The sequence below is a fragment of the Ambystoma mexicanum genome, chromosome 5p (genome assembly GCF_040938575.1).
Source record: "Ambystoma mexicanum isolate Mex_15411 chromosome 5p, UKY_AmexF1_1, whole genome shotgun sequence".
In the NCBI taxonomy this organism is placed as follows: Eukaryota; Metazoa; Chordata; class Amphibia; order Caudata; family Ambystomatidae; genus Ambystoma; species Ambystoma mexicanum.
The window spans coordinates 584,707,064-584,724,311 of record NC_090930.1 but is presented as its reverse complement, the minus strand read 5'-3'; positions in this window follow the sequence as shown (position 1 = coordinate 584,724,311).

Genomic DNA, 17,248 nt, shown 5'->3' with positions numbered 1-17,248 from the left:
AAGGAACAAAGTCACTACAGCCCAACGATGATGGGGAGGAGAGATAATTGGCTAAGTAACAAACCACGTGAGCAATTGATGATAACATGTAATAAGTGTGATGCTGGAAATGCATCGGAGGGACAGGGCCTCCGTATCCTTGTCCTTTACTGCTTTTTATCGTGTGTTCTGTCGTGTTTTCCACGCAGGGGTTCATGTGGGACTCCTGGTGGTGCAGCACTTTCTTTTGGTTTGGTGAATGGACCCGTGGATTTCCCTTATGGAACCCATGGGTGGGGGTAAAACCCTGTGCCCCTAGTGTATGTTTTTGGGCACCTGTGGGTGGCCTGCAGAGCAGGGTATGGGCTGGTGGCAGCTCCATGCTGAATTTGACAGGTGCGCAGAGTATCCTCCATTTTGGGATACCCCGGCCCTGCCATTGGGATCAGTTGATTCCTGATGGACAACAAGATGGCCCCGGTGGCCTCTTGCTTTCTATTACCCATTACCTTGTTTTCCCAAAGTCCTGGGAAGCCCTGACTCTGTCCCTTCCCCCTGACTGACTGTTGGGTGGAAATGCCATATATGATGTTGTTGTGAAGGCCCGACCAGACTAGCTGGAGCCTTCCTGGTGATGTTGTGGGTACCTCCTGTGGGTGGGACCTGAATGAATAGAGTGTATGACGAACATGCATTCTGTGTTGTGGGTGTCTAGTATCTGGTGGTTGACACAATGACTGAGACAGCCCTGCCCGAAACCGGTATGAATGCAGCTTGGAGTGTTGAATGGCTCGTTACTTGTCCCAATACACATAACTTGTTGTGAGTGTCTGGAGAGAAGTGAATGGCCTGAATACCTCGTGTGCCTGATTGGCTGCCTGCCTGCCTGAATGCCCGTCATCGTGATTGGATGCATGAGTGTGACCCAGCGGAATGAATGGGAGATCAACAGTATATCTGTGGACCTCTCACTGCTAGGAATCGTGTTCAGAAGCTGAAGTCCACTACGACGAGTAACTGGAGTAACTGACGCTTGACCTTGAAGCCCTGCTGGGCGAGAAGAATTGCTGTTGCTCTCCTTCACAATCTTTAAGCTGCTGTGCCTCCAAGGACTGACCCAGAGAGGACCTGGTAAAGCGACCTCTTCCCGAGCTACGAGGGACCATCGTGCACAGCTGATCTTTGCCAAAGCTCCCTGGTAGACAGACCTTCAACAGGCTGCTGACCCAATACTGGGACTGCTGCGGAACTCCAAGGAGAAGCGTCCGGACTGTTGTCCACCACTGTCGACGATCGCCCTATCCGACCGGAGCCGCCGTGCTTCCGTTTGCCTAAGAACTTCCATTGATCATCGGACGCTCTCGTCTGCATCGTCACCCGCTTGTCTCCCGCTGGAGAAGGCCCGACCGTCGACACGCCGAAGAGCATCCACCAGTGGGTTTCCAGCCACCTAAGGACCACAGAGACGCTGACGACTCGACGCCCTTGCTGGGCCACAGTTCTTCATCATCTCTTTGCGGTCCAGAACTATCATCACTGAGGTGCCCTGCATGCCTCTTCCTTGCAGGACGCCAACGCTCTGTCGTCGACGAGCACCGCTAGGAACAAAGCTGCCACTTCCCTGCCGTAGTTCACCCTGTTCACTGTCGGACGTTCGACAACCCGTGACTTCTGCCTTAAAGGGAGGGCACTCAAAAAGAGCCGTCGATTCCCTGACACCGAACGCCAAGTTCCCCGACACCTCTCAATGATCTGTGGCTCCCGCTTGAAAGGGAGGCACTCAAGAAGGATCGGTCGGAGCATCATCAGAGAACTCTACTTCACCAGGTACATTGGGGGGATAAACCTTAATAGGAAGAAGTGAGACTATTGAACATATGGACTGGGCTTGTGCGATATATCTTTATTTTACAGGTTGCCCAGGTGGGGGGATCTCCAAACAGAACTGCGTCTAGGTAACGGGCCAGCATTCTGCCTATTGTTTCAACCATCTTATGTTCCTGCCTATCTCTATTGCTGGCTTCCTCGTTATTAATCTGTGTGACATTTTAACCGTACAGTTGATGCACTTTAATGAGATTCGATAACATTAGTGGTACCACTTTAGAATTGGATATATTTATTATTATTGACTTCCGAGTACAAAGTGCGTTATTGTGATCATGTACATACCATTGAATATTCATTATATAAAGACTGTGTTTTCAGTAATACAGTGTGTGGACATTCCTTTGTGGGGGTTCGGGGACTACACTGTACTTAAGAACCAGCCTGCATCACCTCCTGAGAAGCTAGGCCTTGATTGCTCGACCATTGCTACCTTATAGAGAATCTTGGCTGGGGTCTTCTGTGCCTCTCCTCTACCATATAGAGAGCAGAAGTACAGACACTCCCTACCAGTCTTTACACTGGTGGCAGTGGTGGGATGCTTATGGTTTTAAGAATCAGTGTATAACCGTGCCACTTACAAAATATCTGCACTTTATTAGATTAAGGTTTGGGTGTGTACAAAATAACTGCATTACAAGCAATGGAGTCTATTGTGAATGGTAAATTGACTCGGATGAGTTTAGAGGCTCTCCAGAGTGCTTGTGAAGCCAGGGAGTTAGACTTTGTGGATAAGTCTAGGGCTGAGCTGATAGCTGCCCTGGTGGACTACCAGACCGATGGTGAAACTCTTGACTAGGGGGGAATGCAACCAATGAGGACTCTGCCCCAGGGGTTTCTACCAAATCTGTTTCTGGGAATGCCGCCATTCCTGCTGCCTCTGTTCCGAACCCCAGCTATACCTTGGAGCTTGAGTTATTAAGGATGAAATTGGCCTTTGAATATCGCAAGTTGGAAATAGATGCTGAACTTAAGAAGGAGGAGCTGGCGCAACAAGTTGAACTCAAGAATAGGGATCTTGAACTCAAAGCCAAGGACACTGAATGTCAGAGAATCCAGCTAGAGAAAGCTCGAGTGGAGACTTCAGCAAAACCCAGTGAGAGTGTCAGGTCCCCAGCAACTAAGTTTATGAAGGATTTGGTTGGTGTGTTTCCGGAGGGTTCTGATATCCTCCAATGGATTGAAGTGTTTGAAATGGCTTGTGCAATTCATGATGTTGACAAAAGAGATTGGGCTAAGTGTTTGTTAAGCAGAGTGCCTCAAACTGGATATGACTGTATTCTGAAGCTGAGTGTGGAAGAACGGGGTCAGTATGAGTGTATGAGATCTGCTTTGATTGCCAAGTTTGGCAAGACGCCTACCCAATACCTTAAAAGGTTCAGGGGTTTTAAGAAAAGAGAGAATGTGTCTTGGGTTGACTGGGTGAGTGCTGCGCACATGAATATGATGGGGTGGATTGATGGTTAAAAGGTGAAAACTTTTGTTGAATTATCCCACCTATTGTTTTTTGAGCATTTTTCTGAAGCCTGTTCACCGGAGCTGCGTCAGTATGTTGCTGACCAGAACATTTTAGATCCCTTTAAACTGGCTAGGTTGGCTGACAAGTGGGTCTCCCACCGGGTGTCCCCTAAGGACTCCAGTGGGAAGGACAAGGACAAAGAAAAAGAAAAGGGGCCTTTCAGAAAGCTGAGGAGTTCCAGAAGCAGTCACAGTCTAATAAACCTAAACCCTCCTCTCCTAAGACCCAAAAATATAGTGGGGATAAGTCAGCTGTGGGTGGGAATAAGAGTAGTGGTCCACCTGCTACAAAGCAGGCTCCCGGTGGTTCCAGTACCGTACCCCGCACTCCTGGCACTTGTTGGGACTGTGGGGCTCTGGATCACAAAAGGGGTGACTCCAAGTGTAAAGGTAAGGCACTCGGAGTACAGGCTGTCAGCCTGACCTACCCTTACCCCATGTCTGAGGTGGAGGCCACTGTCCTCCCCTCCTATACAGGGATCACATGTTGTGCTCCCGTAGAGATTTCCTTAGTGTCCCTTGGGGCCTGGGACCAGTACGCGGAAGTGCTGGCGACTATCCCACACAACACCTGTAGATTTTTGAGAAGTGTCCTCCTGAATGGCCAGCCTTCTACTGGTTTGAGAGACACTGGGGCAAGCATGACAGTGTTGGACAGGACCCTGCTCAAGCCAGAGGACTATGTAGATGCTCCTCTGAGAACCACCAGGTTAGCTGTTGGGCCTCCCAAATTATTGCCTGTAGCCCGAGTCACACTCGTAATTGGAGATAAGACAGCAAAGCTTCCTGTCCTGGTTCAGGACAATGTCCCTGCTAACATTCTGTTAGGTAACAATATAGTCGAGTTGAGATTGATCGCGGATGGTCTTCCCATGACTGCTGCTGCGGTCACTAGGTTACAGGTGACACCGGGTCTGGCTGTGAGTCAGGTACCTGAGCCGAAGGCGCGGCCTAAGGCACGACGAAGGAAGAGCAAGAAGGCGACCTCTGTGGAGGGAGCTCCTTCTCTTCCTGCTGTTCCTACAGCACCCATTGGGATCCATGCTCTGGACGGGCTGGGTCCAGTGGTAAACCCCATCTCAACTCCTGTGGGGGAAGAGCCAGAAGACTCTCCTGTGGGAGAGGTTCTCAACCCGGAGGATCATGCCGATCTTCAATGCTTGTTGGCTGAAGGGGGACCCTCCCGGGCAGACTTCTGTAAAGGACAGAGAGAGTGTCACTCTCTCGAGGGTCTGAGGAAACAGGCCCTGTCCCAGGCACAAGGAGAAGTGCCTAGGACTTTCCGGATTTATTGGGAGGGTGAGCTCCTTGTTAGTGAGCCCACTAAGCCTGAACCTGGTGCCCTCAAGAGGTTGATGGTACCCCAGGTTTACAGGCCCTTCCTACTGCAGTTGGCGCATGAGGTGCCCTTGGCTGGTCATCTTGGTCCCAAGAAGACTAAGCAGAGGCTCTCTGCCCATTTCTACTGGCCTCGGATGGGAGTAGAAGTGGAGTCCCACTGCAGGACCTGCCCAACTTGTCAGTTGTCTGGCAAAACTGGAGGCAGTGTCATTGCCCCACTGCAGCCATTGCCAGTGGTTGGTACACCGTTTGAGAAGGTGGGCATCGACATCGTCGGTCCCCTTGACCCTCCCACGTCAGGTGGACATCGGTTCATCCTGGTTTTGGTAGATCATGCCACGAGGTACCCTGAGGCTGTACCCCTTCGGACTGTTACGGCCAATGTGGTTGCCCGGGCTCTCCTGGGAATTTTCACCCGTGTTGGATTCCCCAAGGAGGTTGTCTCTGACTGAGGATCCAACTTCATGTCTAGTTACATGAAAACCATGTGGAAAGAGTGTGGGGTAACCTACAAGTTCTCCACTTCTTACCACCACCAAACCAATGGTCTGGTTGAGAGATTTAATAAAACTCTCAATGGCATTCTAGGTGCTTTGGCAGAGCCCCTAAGGAGCAAATGGGATCTCCTCCTGCCATGCCTGCTGTTTGCTTACAGAGAGGTACCTCAAGAGGGTGTTGGTTTCAGCCCCTTTGAGTTACTCTTTGGACATCCCGTGAGGGGGCCCCTCACCTTGATCAGAGAAGGTTTGGAAGCCACCCCTCCCGGTCCCGCCAAGCAAGTGAGGGACTATGTGTTAGGCCTCAGACGGAGGATGACACAGATGATGGGTCAAGCAACGGCGAATCTCAAGGCCAGCCAGGAATTGAACAAATACTGGCATGACCATAAAGCATCGCACATGGATTGGACTCCGGGACAGGAGGTCCTCGTGATGGAGCCTACCAAGCCTCGGGCATTGGCAGATAAATGGACTGGACCCTTCCGGATAATTTCCAAGATGGGCGAGGTCAACTATCTGGTTGACATGGGAGTCCCAGGGGCAGCCCCTCAGGTATTCCATGTCAATAGGCTCAAGCCTTTCCACGGGCGAGCAGAAGTCTCATGGCTCTTGCTAGCTTCAGAGCAAGAATAGGATGAGAGTGAGCCCCTTCCTTATTTGCTGCATAGCAACCCTCAGGATGGCTCAGTGGAGGGAGTGCAGCTCTCTCCAGATTTGAAAACCGAGCAGCAGAGGGCCTGCAGGACTTTGCTCCAGCAGTATGTCTCTCTGTTTTCGCTGACGCAAGGCCTTACACCATGGTGTAAGCACAAGATTGACACTGGTGACAGCGTGCCTCTCAAGAGCAGGAGCTACCGAATGTCAGATACGGTTAAGAACCACATCCAGGCTGAGGTCGCCAAGATGTTGGATCTGGGTGTTACTGAACCCTCAATCAGTCCCTGGTCCGGTCCTGTGGTCCTTGTCCCCAAGGAAAGTTCCCAGGCAGGTACCAAGGATTGGAGGTTTTGTGTGGACTACCGAGGAGTCAATGCCGTCACCAAAACTGACGCACACCCATTGCCCAGGGCTGATGAGCTCGTGGACAGCATAGGTGCTGCCAAATTTGTGAGCACCTTTGACCTCACCTCAGGCCATTGGCAAATAGCTCTGACGGACCATGCCAAGGAAAAGACGGCGTTCTCAACACCAGAGGGACTCTACCAGTTTAGGGTCATGCCTTTTGGGTTGAGGAATGCCCCTGCCACCTTCCAGAGATTGGTCAATCATGCTCTCAGTGGGCTGGAAGCCTTTTGTGTGGCTTATTTAGACGACATTGCCATCTACAGTTCCACTTGGGAAGAGCACTTGACACATCTGAGTAGAGTGTTGCAGGCCTTAAAAAGGGCTAACCTCACTATCAAGGCCACCAAGTGCCAGATAGATCAGGGGAAAGTCACGTATCTTGGTCATGAGGTAGGAGGGGGTCAAATCCAATCTCTCCCCAGTAAGGTACGGGATGTACAGGACTGGGAGACTCCCACTACTCAAACCCAGGTGAGAGCCTTTTTGGGCCTCACCAGGTATTATCGCAATTTCATGGCGGACTATGGAACCATAGCTGCACCACTGACAGCTCTGACTTCACCCAAGCAGCCGAGGAAGGTTAATTGGACTGAAGACTGTCAGAGGGCCTTTGATGGCTTGAAAGAAAGTCTGTGTCAGCACCCGTGTAGTGTTCGCCTAACTACAGCCGACCCTTTATCGTCCAGAGGGATGCCTGCGACACCGGAATTGGAGCTGTCTTGTCCCAGTTAGATGACAAAGGGAGAGAACATCCTATCATATTCATCAGTAGACAACTCAAGGGTAGAGAACTTAGGTGGGCTACTGTTGAAAAGGAATGTTTTAGTATAGTTTGGAGCCTTTGGCGTTTTAGGCCCTACCTTACGGGGTCTACCAGTCTTTACAATAAGTCTCTGGGTTTGCTAGAGAGTCCAGTTTGAGAACTGAATTAGCAACTCCTGCTGGGAGCAGAATGATGACTGGATTTGGTTACCCGGTCCCTTACATCGAGACTTCAAATAATTGGGGGATAATGGAACAGGACTTGAACCTCTTCTATTCTGTCTCTTTTAGTTTGGAATATGCAGGTTTTCCAAAGCTTTATGAATGATGTGACAAAGGCCTACATTTTACATAATTTTCCCGCAAGAGACGTGACTTACCTCCCAAATTAAGATAGATTGATTTTCTATAGTGCAGCAGCTAGCATCAACCCCGAATGGCGGTCAACAACTGGGAGGTTCGTTGATTACAATGGGGAACTCGATCATTAAAAAAGTGGAGGTAATTTCAGCTGAAACACCAGGCATTTTAACTTTAAAGGTCACTTTAAAGATGGTGGTGAAATCCACTTTATTCTTGTTGTTGATTTTTATTGGAATTCCACCTCTTCTACACTTGAATATGTCTTGTTCATTGCGATAAGGTTATTAGCTAAAGCTATGATTTCAGTTGATAAATGTAATATTGTTTTAGCTGGAGACCTGCATTCATATTGCTTCTCAACACCGCTTATCAATGTAATTAAATCACAAAGGGCCTTATTAATGGAAGTGTTTTATAATGACGCAATCCCATAGGCTAACGTTCCATGAATTAGGCCCTTAGTCTGCAGAATGGTTTAAAATGGAGGATGTTTTTTGATGCATGGGATATGCCGATAACTAATGGAAACACGAAAGGAGAGTTAAAAGCTGGGGTAACCTGGGGGAATGACTCACTAACCTCAATAATAGATAAAATTGTGCTTTTCGCACAATGTTAAATGTCTTCAGTTTTTTCAACGTGGATGAATATACTTTTAGTGATCATAATATTCTGACTGCTGCCTTCATGCTTAGATCTGAATCATGCCACTCACAGAGGCAAACACCTTTCACTGTAAACCAAGGGGGCGAACAAATTACTACGTTTCATAGTAATGGCGCTGTTCTAATCAGACCTTTTACACATGTTCTATCAAATTCCTCTATGAAACATCAAAGGAGCCCTTGTTAAGCTTTACGTTCTATGAATTTCTTGTGGTACAAGAATCCTCAGATGTATTCCATTGAAAGTTTAAAGGGAAATCCACAACACGTATTTGACATTGCAAAGAAAGAGAGCACGTAGAAATAAATTACGATCCCTGAATAATTTAAACCTACTTGGTGAGGGCTATATAAGGAGGAACAACATGTGGATGCAAGATCATTAAAAAAAAAGTTTGAGAGCTCATCGTTGTTGCATGGCACAAAGGGAAGGAGAGCAGATGCTTTGCTCTGAAACACTTGTGTACGAGCGTGACAGAAATAAAATATCAATCAATCAATCAAGGCTGACTTCTAGGAATGTATGTAATTTCTGGACTTTGATAAATCGGGAGATTAAGCCCCAACCCTTACCCCAGAGCAACTCTGTAACACAGGCTAGTTAGAATTCCCACGTTGAGGGGCTGTATCAAATGTCTGATAACAATATGTGAAGGAAGGAAGAATATGCTATATCGGTTCTACGTTTTAATCTAGATGATAATGAGTGATTTATTAGCAGGGCAACCACTTCGAGGGCTGCAGGACCCAACGGGTTCACCAACTAAATTCTAAAGGCAGATAAAGTCTACTAGACCAATCTCCTCTTTCACTTTTTCACAAACATCGTAAAGAGCAAACAGATGTCACGCTCATGGACGGTTTTGATAATTGTCTCCATATATAAGAAGGACGATTGTGTTGATCCTTCCAACTACAGGCTGACTGCCCTTGTAGATACAGATAGCAAAATCTTTGCATCATGGATTTTACAGATGTTGGAATCATGGTCATCTAACACAGGAGTACATCATAAACAGCTAATAGGTTTTACAAAGGGGATGACCACTAATAAAAATTGAGTGATGATGAATACTATGCGGGACAATGTATGGTCCAAGCAACACTCTACCCTTTATGCCGCACTAGACTTTTCCAGAGGTTTTGACATGATTAATCGTGTGTGATTACGGCAGAAATTGAAACTGTCTGGCCTCCCGTCCCCACTCTTGGCTATAATTGAGTATATTCATGATAACACCAAGGTTCAGATTAGATTGGACCGTCAGGGTTGCTTGACTAGGCTATTTAATACCAGAAGAGAACTGCGTCAATAGTATATTTTGGCCCCTTGTCTTTTTAATCTTCAACTTGCGGATATCGTGTAGGCACTCCAGAAGGCTGCCTTCATCAGCCCCCAGGTTGGGGATCAGAGGATCTGCTGGATGGCCTATGCTGATGAAATCATATTAGTCAATTTAACTCCTATACTCCCCCAGTGGCTCCTAAACGCCTTCACTTTGTATGATTCACTAAACGATCTGGTAATTAATTACCTGCTTTTCAAAAAAAATCATTCGGGTTTCAAATGGTTTTAGATTCTGTTGAAATAATCCCGACAAACGAAGTTTCTTATTTAGGATGTGACATTTCAGCCCAGCCAAACGTATTGACTATCCAACTGAAATTACAAGACAACATTCACCAATTTGTTTATCAGATGCAGAGGCTATAGATTACATTGGGTAGATTTTCCATCATGCCTTTAATTAATGTTTACGAAGCAAACGTGACCCCTGCCATGTTACATGGTATTGAGCACCGGATCTGGACTGGGTATGTTTGGTCGGCAGCCTTTGGAAAAAGGCACACAACCTTCCCCTCTCTTTTCCCATGGCCTCCTTGCGTTTTGAGTTTCACCTGCTTTCTCTTAAGGCATGGCTGGAGTGGAGGATAGTCCCATTATATGGGAATATACTGGACCTCATTACGAGTCCGGTGGTAGACGTGCCGGTAAAACCGGCAGGCTGCCGCCGGACTCACAATGATTTACCGCCCCTGTGGTCTGGTAAGTCAAGCAGCAGTAATTATTAGACCCCATTCCCATTTGAGCCCCATAGGACTCAATGGGAATAGGGACCATGGAATCACCGACACCCTTAATAACAGTGCCGGTGCTTCCATTAAAGTCTGCGGTAGGGTGCCGTTCCGCCCGCAAACTTGTACTTTGCCTGTCCAGAAACAACGGTGCTGGTAAGCTTAACGGCACAGTTGTTTCCGGACCGGCAAAGTTGTAATGCGGCCCAATGTCTCCTATGGCCTCAACCATATATGTAGATTTGAAAGTTGCAATGAGTGCTGAGTCCATCATGAGTGCTGACTTGATTGAGAAGATGCAAAGTTATCGCTTACATGCTACATTCTCTAGACTATACCAGCCGGCTGGCTCCGTGCCCAGTTACCTGAGTATGTTTCCCTCCATTATTTTTTAAGGCTTTGTTTACATTTGCTGCATACAAGCGAGATCCTGGAAGTTCGTCATGGTTCTCAGGTAATAGATGGAATATGTCAATTTTGCTTAGGGATAGGAGTGAAGCAAACCTTAAGGCATATATTGATAACATGCCCAGAATGTGTAGGTGGCTTTGTCCATTAAACTGAGTGGCTCGACTCTGGGGACGATTTCTGAGATGTTCAGGCAATTAAACATGTTTAACAATTGAAGTTCTTAAAATGATAGGCAAGATTGGTTTATTGAAGTTATTATTGTAATTGGATTATGTATGTGTAGTGGTTGTGTTCTTGGTTCGTGTTTATGTGGGATTTTTATTCTGTTATAATGGTTAAATATGAATGTTTAATATGCATATATTGTGTTTCTGATTTATTATGTGAAATGTCTATTTTTGGTTGTAACACATTCATAAAGAAAGAAAATGACTTCCCAAAATGGTTGCAGGCACGATGTTCTTCACCTTCTGTCACTGTGCTTCTTTTTACAGGAAGGGCACTGCTTCTGGGTAAGAATCTCGCCTGCAACATCTGTGTTAAGAACCGCAGGGTTTGCCAGCTCGTGAACTGTAAAACTGATAACAAAAAAGCATAGCCTTGCCCAATGACCCAAAGCAACACAAAAAGGCAATAGATGAAAAAAGGTAGACCGGGGAGAAAGGATGAGCGCACTGCATAAACCTGAGAGGATGATGTGCTCCGACAGTAAGAACTGACCCCGTGCTCTGCTCCATCTGCCTCGTTGCAGCAGCAGAGAGAGCATTGCTACCGGAAGCCGAGCTTTCATGATAGCGGAATCGCAACCCGCATGTGATTCGCCGGGAGAATGATCTTTTTTGATGTTTTACTTCGGAGTGTGGGGGTGGGGGCATTGGTAGATCAATAGACCTGTGAACGTAAATCCCCTATTAATCCATATAACACGCACAGCTCAGGGAACGACAGTGCATGCTTTAATAGCCTGGCCCACCAATTTGTCTGACAGAAATTCTGCAGGGACTATTTCTTTGAGTGGAGGTGCACTGCAGTATCCGCTCCCACGACATTGCTGCAAGAACTTGAGCACACAGACAAGCTGCTACCTGCTGCGTATTGTCTTACAGGGTGGGTGCCTGACTGGCTAACGTTAAAATTAGATCATCACTCACTTCATGCAATGCGCCAAATATCCCTTGGACGGTAATGGCATCGCTAGAGACTAATTAAACCCTCTAATTAAGTCACTTGAGATCTTGGTCAGTGACTTAGGAAGGCAAGGCTGCATAGCCCCCGGCGAATGTGAGGTGATAAAACAATTACTGTGATAAATGTTTACCATTGTGTCAGCATCCTTTGCAATTACAGTAGAGGATGTGCTTGTGGCACACTTTGAAAAATAAATTAAATCCAGGTCCTCTATCTCATTACAGACCCTTAAAAAAAATAAAAAAATAAAAAATAATATATATATATATATATATATATATATATATATATATATATATATATATATATATATATATATATATATATATATATATATATATATATATATATATGTGTATATACCATTTACATATTGTAAAGTGCGATAACAGCAACATATCAGGGTGTTTGCTGGAGATTTGGGCATGCCACATGAGATGTTGTTCAAACCTAGAAGAAATGCTAAAGAGAATTTTGAATGCAGCATATATAGGATAAAGTGCCCCTACTGTACTTTATGAGGATATTGCAAGTCAACGAGAAGTGCTATGACCAAATAGAGGAAGGAGACCAAGGGACTAGTACGGGGATCATGTTCGTTAATGCAGAGCCACACACCATCACCCCCTTTAATACTGGGCACCTTGCTTAATCTTATGTAAGAGCTCGTTCATTTGGCAGATTCATATAACCACTGTAGAACCTGTTTGGATTTAAAAAAGCTAATATGCAGTGCCTAATGTGTTGCAGCCAAATAGTTTTAGTAGTTTCATAAAATGAATTGAAAAACGTTTCATTTAGTGCTTTAAAATATGTAGCAACATGCAGGTTCCTGCTCACCTGTGTTAAACTCCAGCATTGCAGGCATTAATCATGCTGTCATAAACAGTTGCCTGCGAAGTAATGGCTGTAAAGTGTCCCGTGTTAAAGCATAACAAATAGTAGCCACGTTACTCATTCTGTTCTCTTGGGGTTACGAGCACAACCTTGCTTTATGGAAAACTTTTATTCAGTAAAAAAAAAAAAAAATCATATACAATGTCAGTAACCGTAAAGAACACTACAACAAATAACTGAGTTGATCATGCATAATGTATGTGCCAACGTGTTCCTGGAGTAAGTGCACAGTGTCATAAATAACATTATACATCTATCCACAAATCATCCAATAAAAAATACAACACTGTAACACATTGGCCATAAGATGATCGGCCACCCTATATCTATCAACGTCTTTAATGTCCACTTGTTGTTCATATTGATAAACCAAACATTGTGAATCAACTGAATAACTAAAATGCAGAGACCATTGGTCACCACCCCTCAGGTTATACTCGGTCGCTAATGTCAGTAGATGGCATTCTGCTGCACAGCATCATCTGTCGACACATTGGGCCTCTTTATGACTTCAGCGGTAGCAGGCTGCCGCCGAAATTGGGTCCGGGTTCCCAGAATGGGGAATTACCAGGCCAATCCAGGTTTGGAGGGCCCGGTAATTCCTCCCTCCATGAACCCGGGCCGGACCTTCCCCATTCCCATCTTAGCCCCTATAGGGCTCAATGGCAATGGGAGAGGGAGCAAACAACAGGCCGATTAGGAGCGGCCCATTGTTTGCTCCCTCTTCCCCTTGCGGGACCAGTAAGGACGCCTGGTTTGACCAGGCGTTACTTACCGGGTCCCGCGAGGGGAGCTTGTAATAAGGCGGAACGGGTTTAATGGGTCCGCCTCCTTTAGCGGAGCCCGTTAACCCGTTCCGCTTCACTCGTAATGAGGCCCATTGTGTTTCGGCAATCAAATCAGGGTACAGCTAGGACCGTCCTGTCCCCTTATTTCATCCACTCTGACTTCATCAGGACCAATTCGTTCTGGCACTAACCAATGTTTTACCTTGTTTTGTTAACTGTAAGACATTACAAACGCAAAATCGTAAAATGTCAAATAAGTTCCCGGAAATAACGTCCAATTCATGTTCAAACTACTTCATTATTTAGTCCACTTTTTTCATGTTCTGTTCCATGTTAATTCCACTACCAAGCCATTGTGGCATTGGCTTAATGTAACCCCCAATTTGGAAAGTGTCACCAATCCAGTCTGTCTTGTAAAAGAGTAGATGTGTCCAGCGGTTGAAGTGTACAAAAAGAAAGAGCAGAACTATGCTCCCTGCTGGTCTGACCCCGCTTTCCACAAACCTCATCACTACGGCCCTCCCACGCACAATCCTAACCCCCAAAAACACACACACACCTGCTATTTAATGGAATGTTCAGTGCAGTTCACTGAAGTGCACGTTTCAACTTATTCCTGCACTTTTATTCTAAAACAAACCCATTCCAGAACGGTTTCTTTTTAAACTCAAAGTATAGGAATGGTAAACACTTTTGAAAAAAGTAGAGGAGCACCGCTCCCAACCGCTCTTGGCCACTTCGACCACTGGATATGTCTGTTGTTTCATTATCTACTATTGACTGTTCTCCATACTAACATTATTTCTTTAGAAAAAACGTTTATCATCTTTGTTTTTGTTGGGGACATATATGCACGTCCTTCATTGTGGCCCACTAATGTTGCTGATGTTTAGTGATTAGCTTTCCATGTGCTAAACCTGCATTGATATGCACCTTCGCAAGTGAGGGGTAGAGGGTGGGGGGGGTAGTTCCTCCTCTGCCAGCAGATGATGGGCTATTGAGATCCGATGAGTATTATGGCGTAGGCACACTGACACTTTATCAAAAATCCCTATGTCCTTAGCTCGAAACATCCATACATGTTAATAAAGTAGGTAAAATAATCATGTAAAACATTATCAGTGCACATATTCTGACCAATGTTCACATAGCTTGCATTGCCTTTCATGTATTATGCAGTAATACATTTAAGATAAATCGACGGATGATAAACAATCCCTGGGTGTCGCATTGTTCTGTTCAATTAGGATAAATATGCACAATGTTGTGACAAGTTTTAAACAGTTTATCTGCTGGTTTCTCTCATGACTATATTGGATATCTGGTAATGAGTGTAACAAAACAAAAAAAAACATACATAAGGCCACATTGGGCAACGTACTCGGTAATGGGATGAAATCTCTTTACAAAATAGACCTATTTGTGATGTCACCTTCAAGGAGATAAAAAATGCAAATTATTATAACTGAAAAATGCAAAGCAGTCCAATCTGCTTATTTGAGGAGGAGTTGTGAGTGTACTTAGTTTCATACTCCTTTCTGCATCTAACACTACAGGCAAAATCATACATAACAAATTATTAATTAATGTCAGTGGGACTCATTATAACTCTGGCGGTAAAACGGCAGGCTGTCACCGGAGTCATGCTTTTCTTCTGGCGCCTGGCAATGGGGAATCACTGGGGCATTACAGCCACGGCATTCCCTGAAGCCAGGCGCCGGAAAACGTAACTCTCCATTCCTATTTGAGTCCTATACTGTGTGCAACAGAGTCAGTGCATTCATCAATGTCTGAGAGCGGGTGCCTTTCCGCCCACTAGGTCAGACCTGCAGGGCGGAAAGGCACCCACACGCAGAACTCGGAGTGTGCCGGTCCAGTAACAATGGTGCCGGTAGTTTACCGTCACCAGAGGCATTGCTAAAGGGGGGCTTAGGGGGCTATAGCCCCGGGTCTTTTGGCTGTAGCCCCGGATAAACGCTCAGGGGCTACAACCAAAATGCTAGCTAGCCCCGAGTCCTGACAGTCCTGACATGAGTGTAGCCCCGCATCTTTTCCAGACTTAGCAACACCCCTGACCGGCACCATTGTTACCGGACCGGCATACTCATAATGAGGCCCATTGTTTAATTGTACAGTCAGAGACCACTGTGAAGTGAAGGAACTCGAGGTTAATGCTAAAAGATCTCTAGCAGCCACCAGTTAGTTTGATATTTTACAGCCTTACCTTACCTGGAGTCACATACAATCCAACAGGTGGCTAATTACAAGAGCTAGATTTAATTGCCTGAAGTTGATAGGACATACGGTCAGCTGGCATGGCTTCCCAGAATCTTCGAATTTTGCTCTGTGTCAGGAACCCGTTGAAGATATGTTGCACCTGGTGATGTTCTCGGCTTACCAACACATCAGACAAGCTACAATTCTTCCGGTTCTCAGCCCTTTTAATTGTGTGCAATGCCGCCCTGCTTTATTTGTTCTTCTTTCAGCTGAATCCCTATATGTATTATGCACTCTCATTAGTTTTTTAAAGAAGTCTATGTTTGTTAGAAAAGCTGGTATTGATATCCAGCTATAAAGTGACGTTTTTTTTCTGGTTTTCAATTCATACCTGTTTTTTTTAAATATGTTATTCTATATGGCACTCTGTCTGTTTTTATCATAGGATGCACTATAATTACTATGCAAGTTTGATGAGTTGATGATGTATTTTTTTATCTGTGTGTCTGTTTAATGGAAAAATATCTGAATAAATGCGACCAGGATGATGATATAATTTTATTACTGCCACTTTTACCACTGACTACCGGACTAGTAACAATGGAGATTGGGGCCCATTACGAGTTAGCCAGTATACAGTAAAATTGGCGATAATACTGGTTAACCCCACTTTTATCGAACCAGCAAATTACAAGTCGCTGGTAAAACTTTTACTGGTAATACCATTGTCGGTCATTTCTGTGCTGGTATTACCGCCGACGGTATATCTGACGATGGTACAACCGGCGATGGAATTACTAGCAAAATGGTATTACCGGCATATCATAAGTAGGGAATATGGTGGTAACACAGCCAAATAGTGCTGGTAAAACTGACAAAAGCACGGCGGAGGAACCTCCACCCGAAAGCTGGAGGTAAATGCATACAGGTGAGTGAAAACAGGCCACAGTTGCACCCAATGCACCCAGGTGAATCAAATGCACTCAGGAAGTCTACATAACGGCCAAAACACACTTCCCAACACCCCAATATTGCCACTGGTCTGTGCAAGGGTGTACATGCAGCTGGTCCAGGTGGACTTTGACCTGCAGGAGCAGGAGGACCATCAGTGGGAGCATGCAGCAGAGGACCGGAGGAGGAGGTGGATGGCAAGGAGGAGACGCCAAGCAATGAGAGCATGCATACCTCGGGTTAGGTCCTCACCCTGTACCCTAACAGATGGCCGGATACCCAATATGTGTCGTCTCAACAGGGAGACTATTTCTGATCGGCTGACCCTAATCTAGGGAACATTGGAATCAGGATCAACATCAGGTAAGCCATTCAACTGCTGGCAAATCTGGTGTAGGCTCTGCACTTCCAGGTGATGGTCATGTTCCAGCACACTGCATGGCATCTTGCAGCCAGCATTTTCCAATGTGCTTGGCCAGGTGCTGGAAGGACTTCTGCACCATGTGGGATGGTTCAACACACTCCCCACCACCCTGGCACAGGAGAATGTCATCAAGGCTAGATTCTACACCGTGACACACATTCCCAATGTACTGTCTGCTCCAGATTGCACCCATGTGTAGTTGGTGTCACCCCCGAC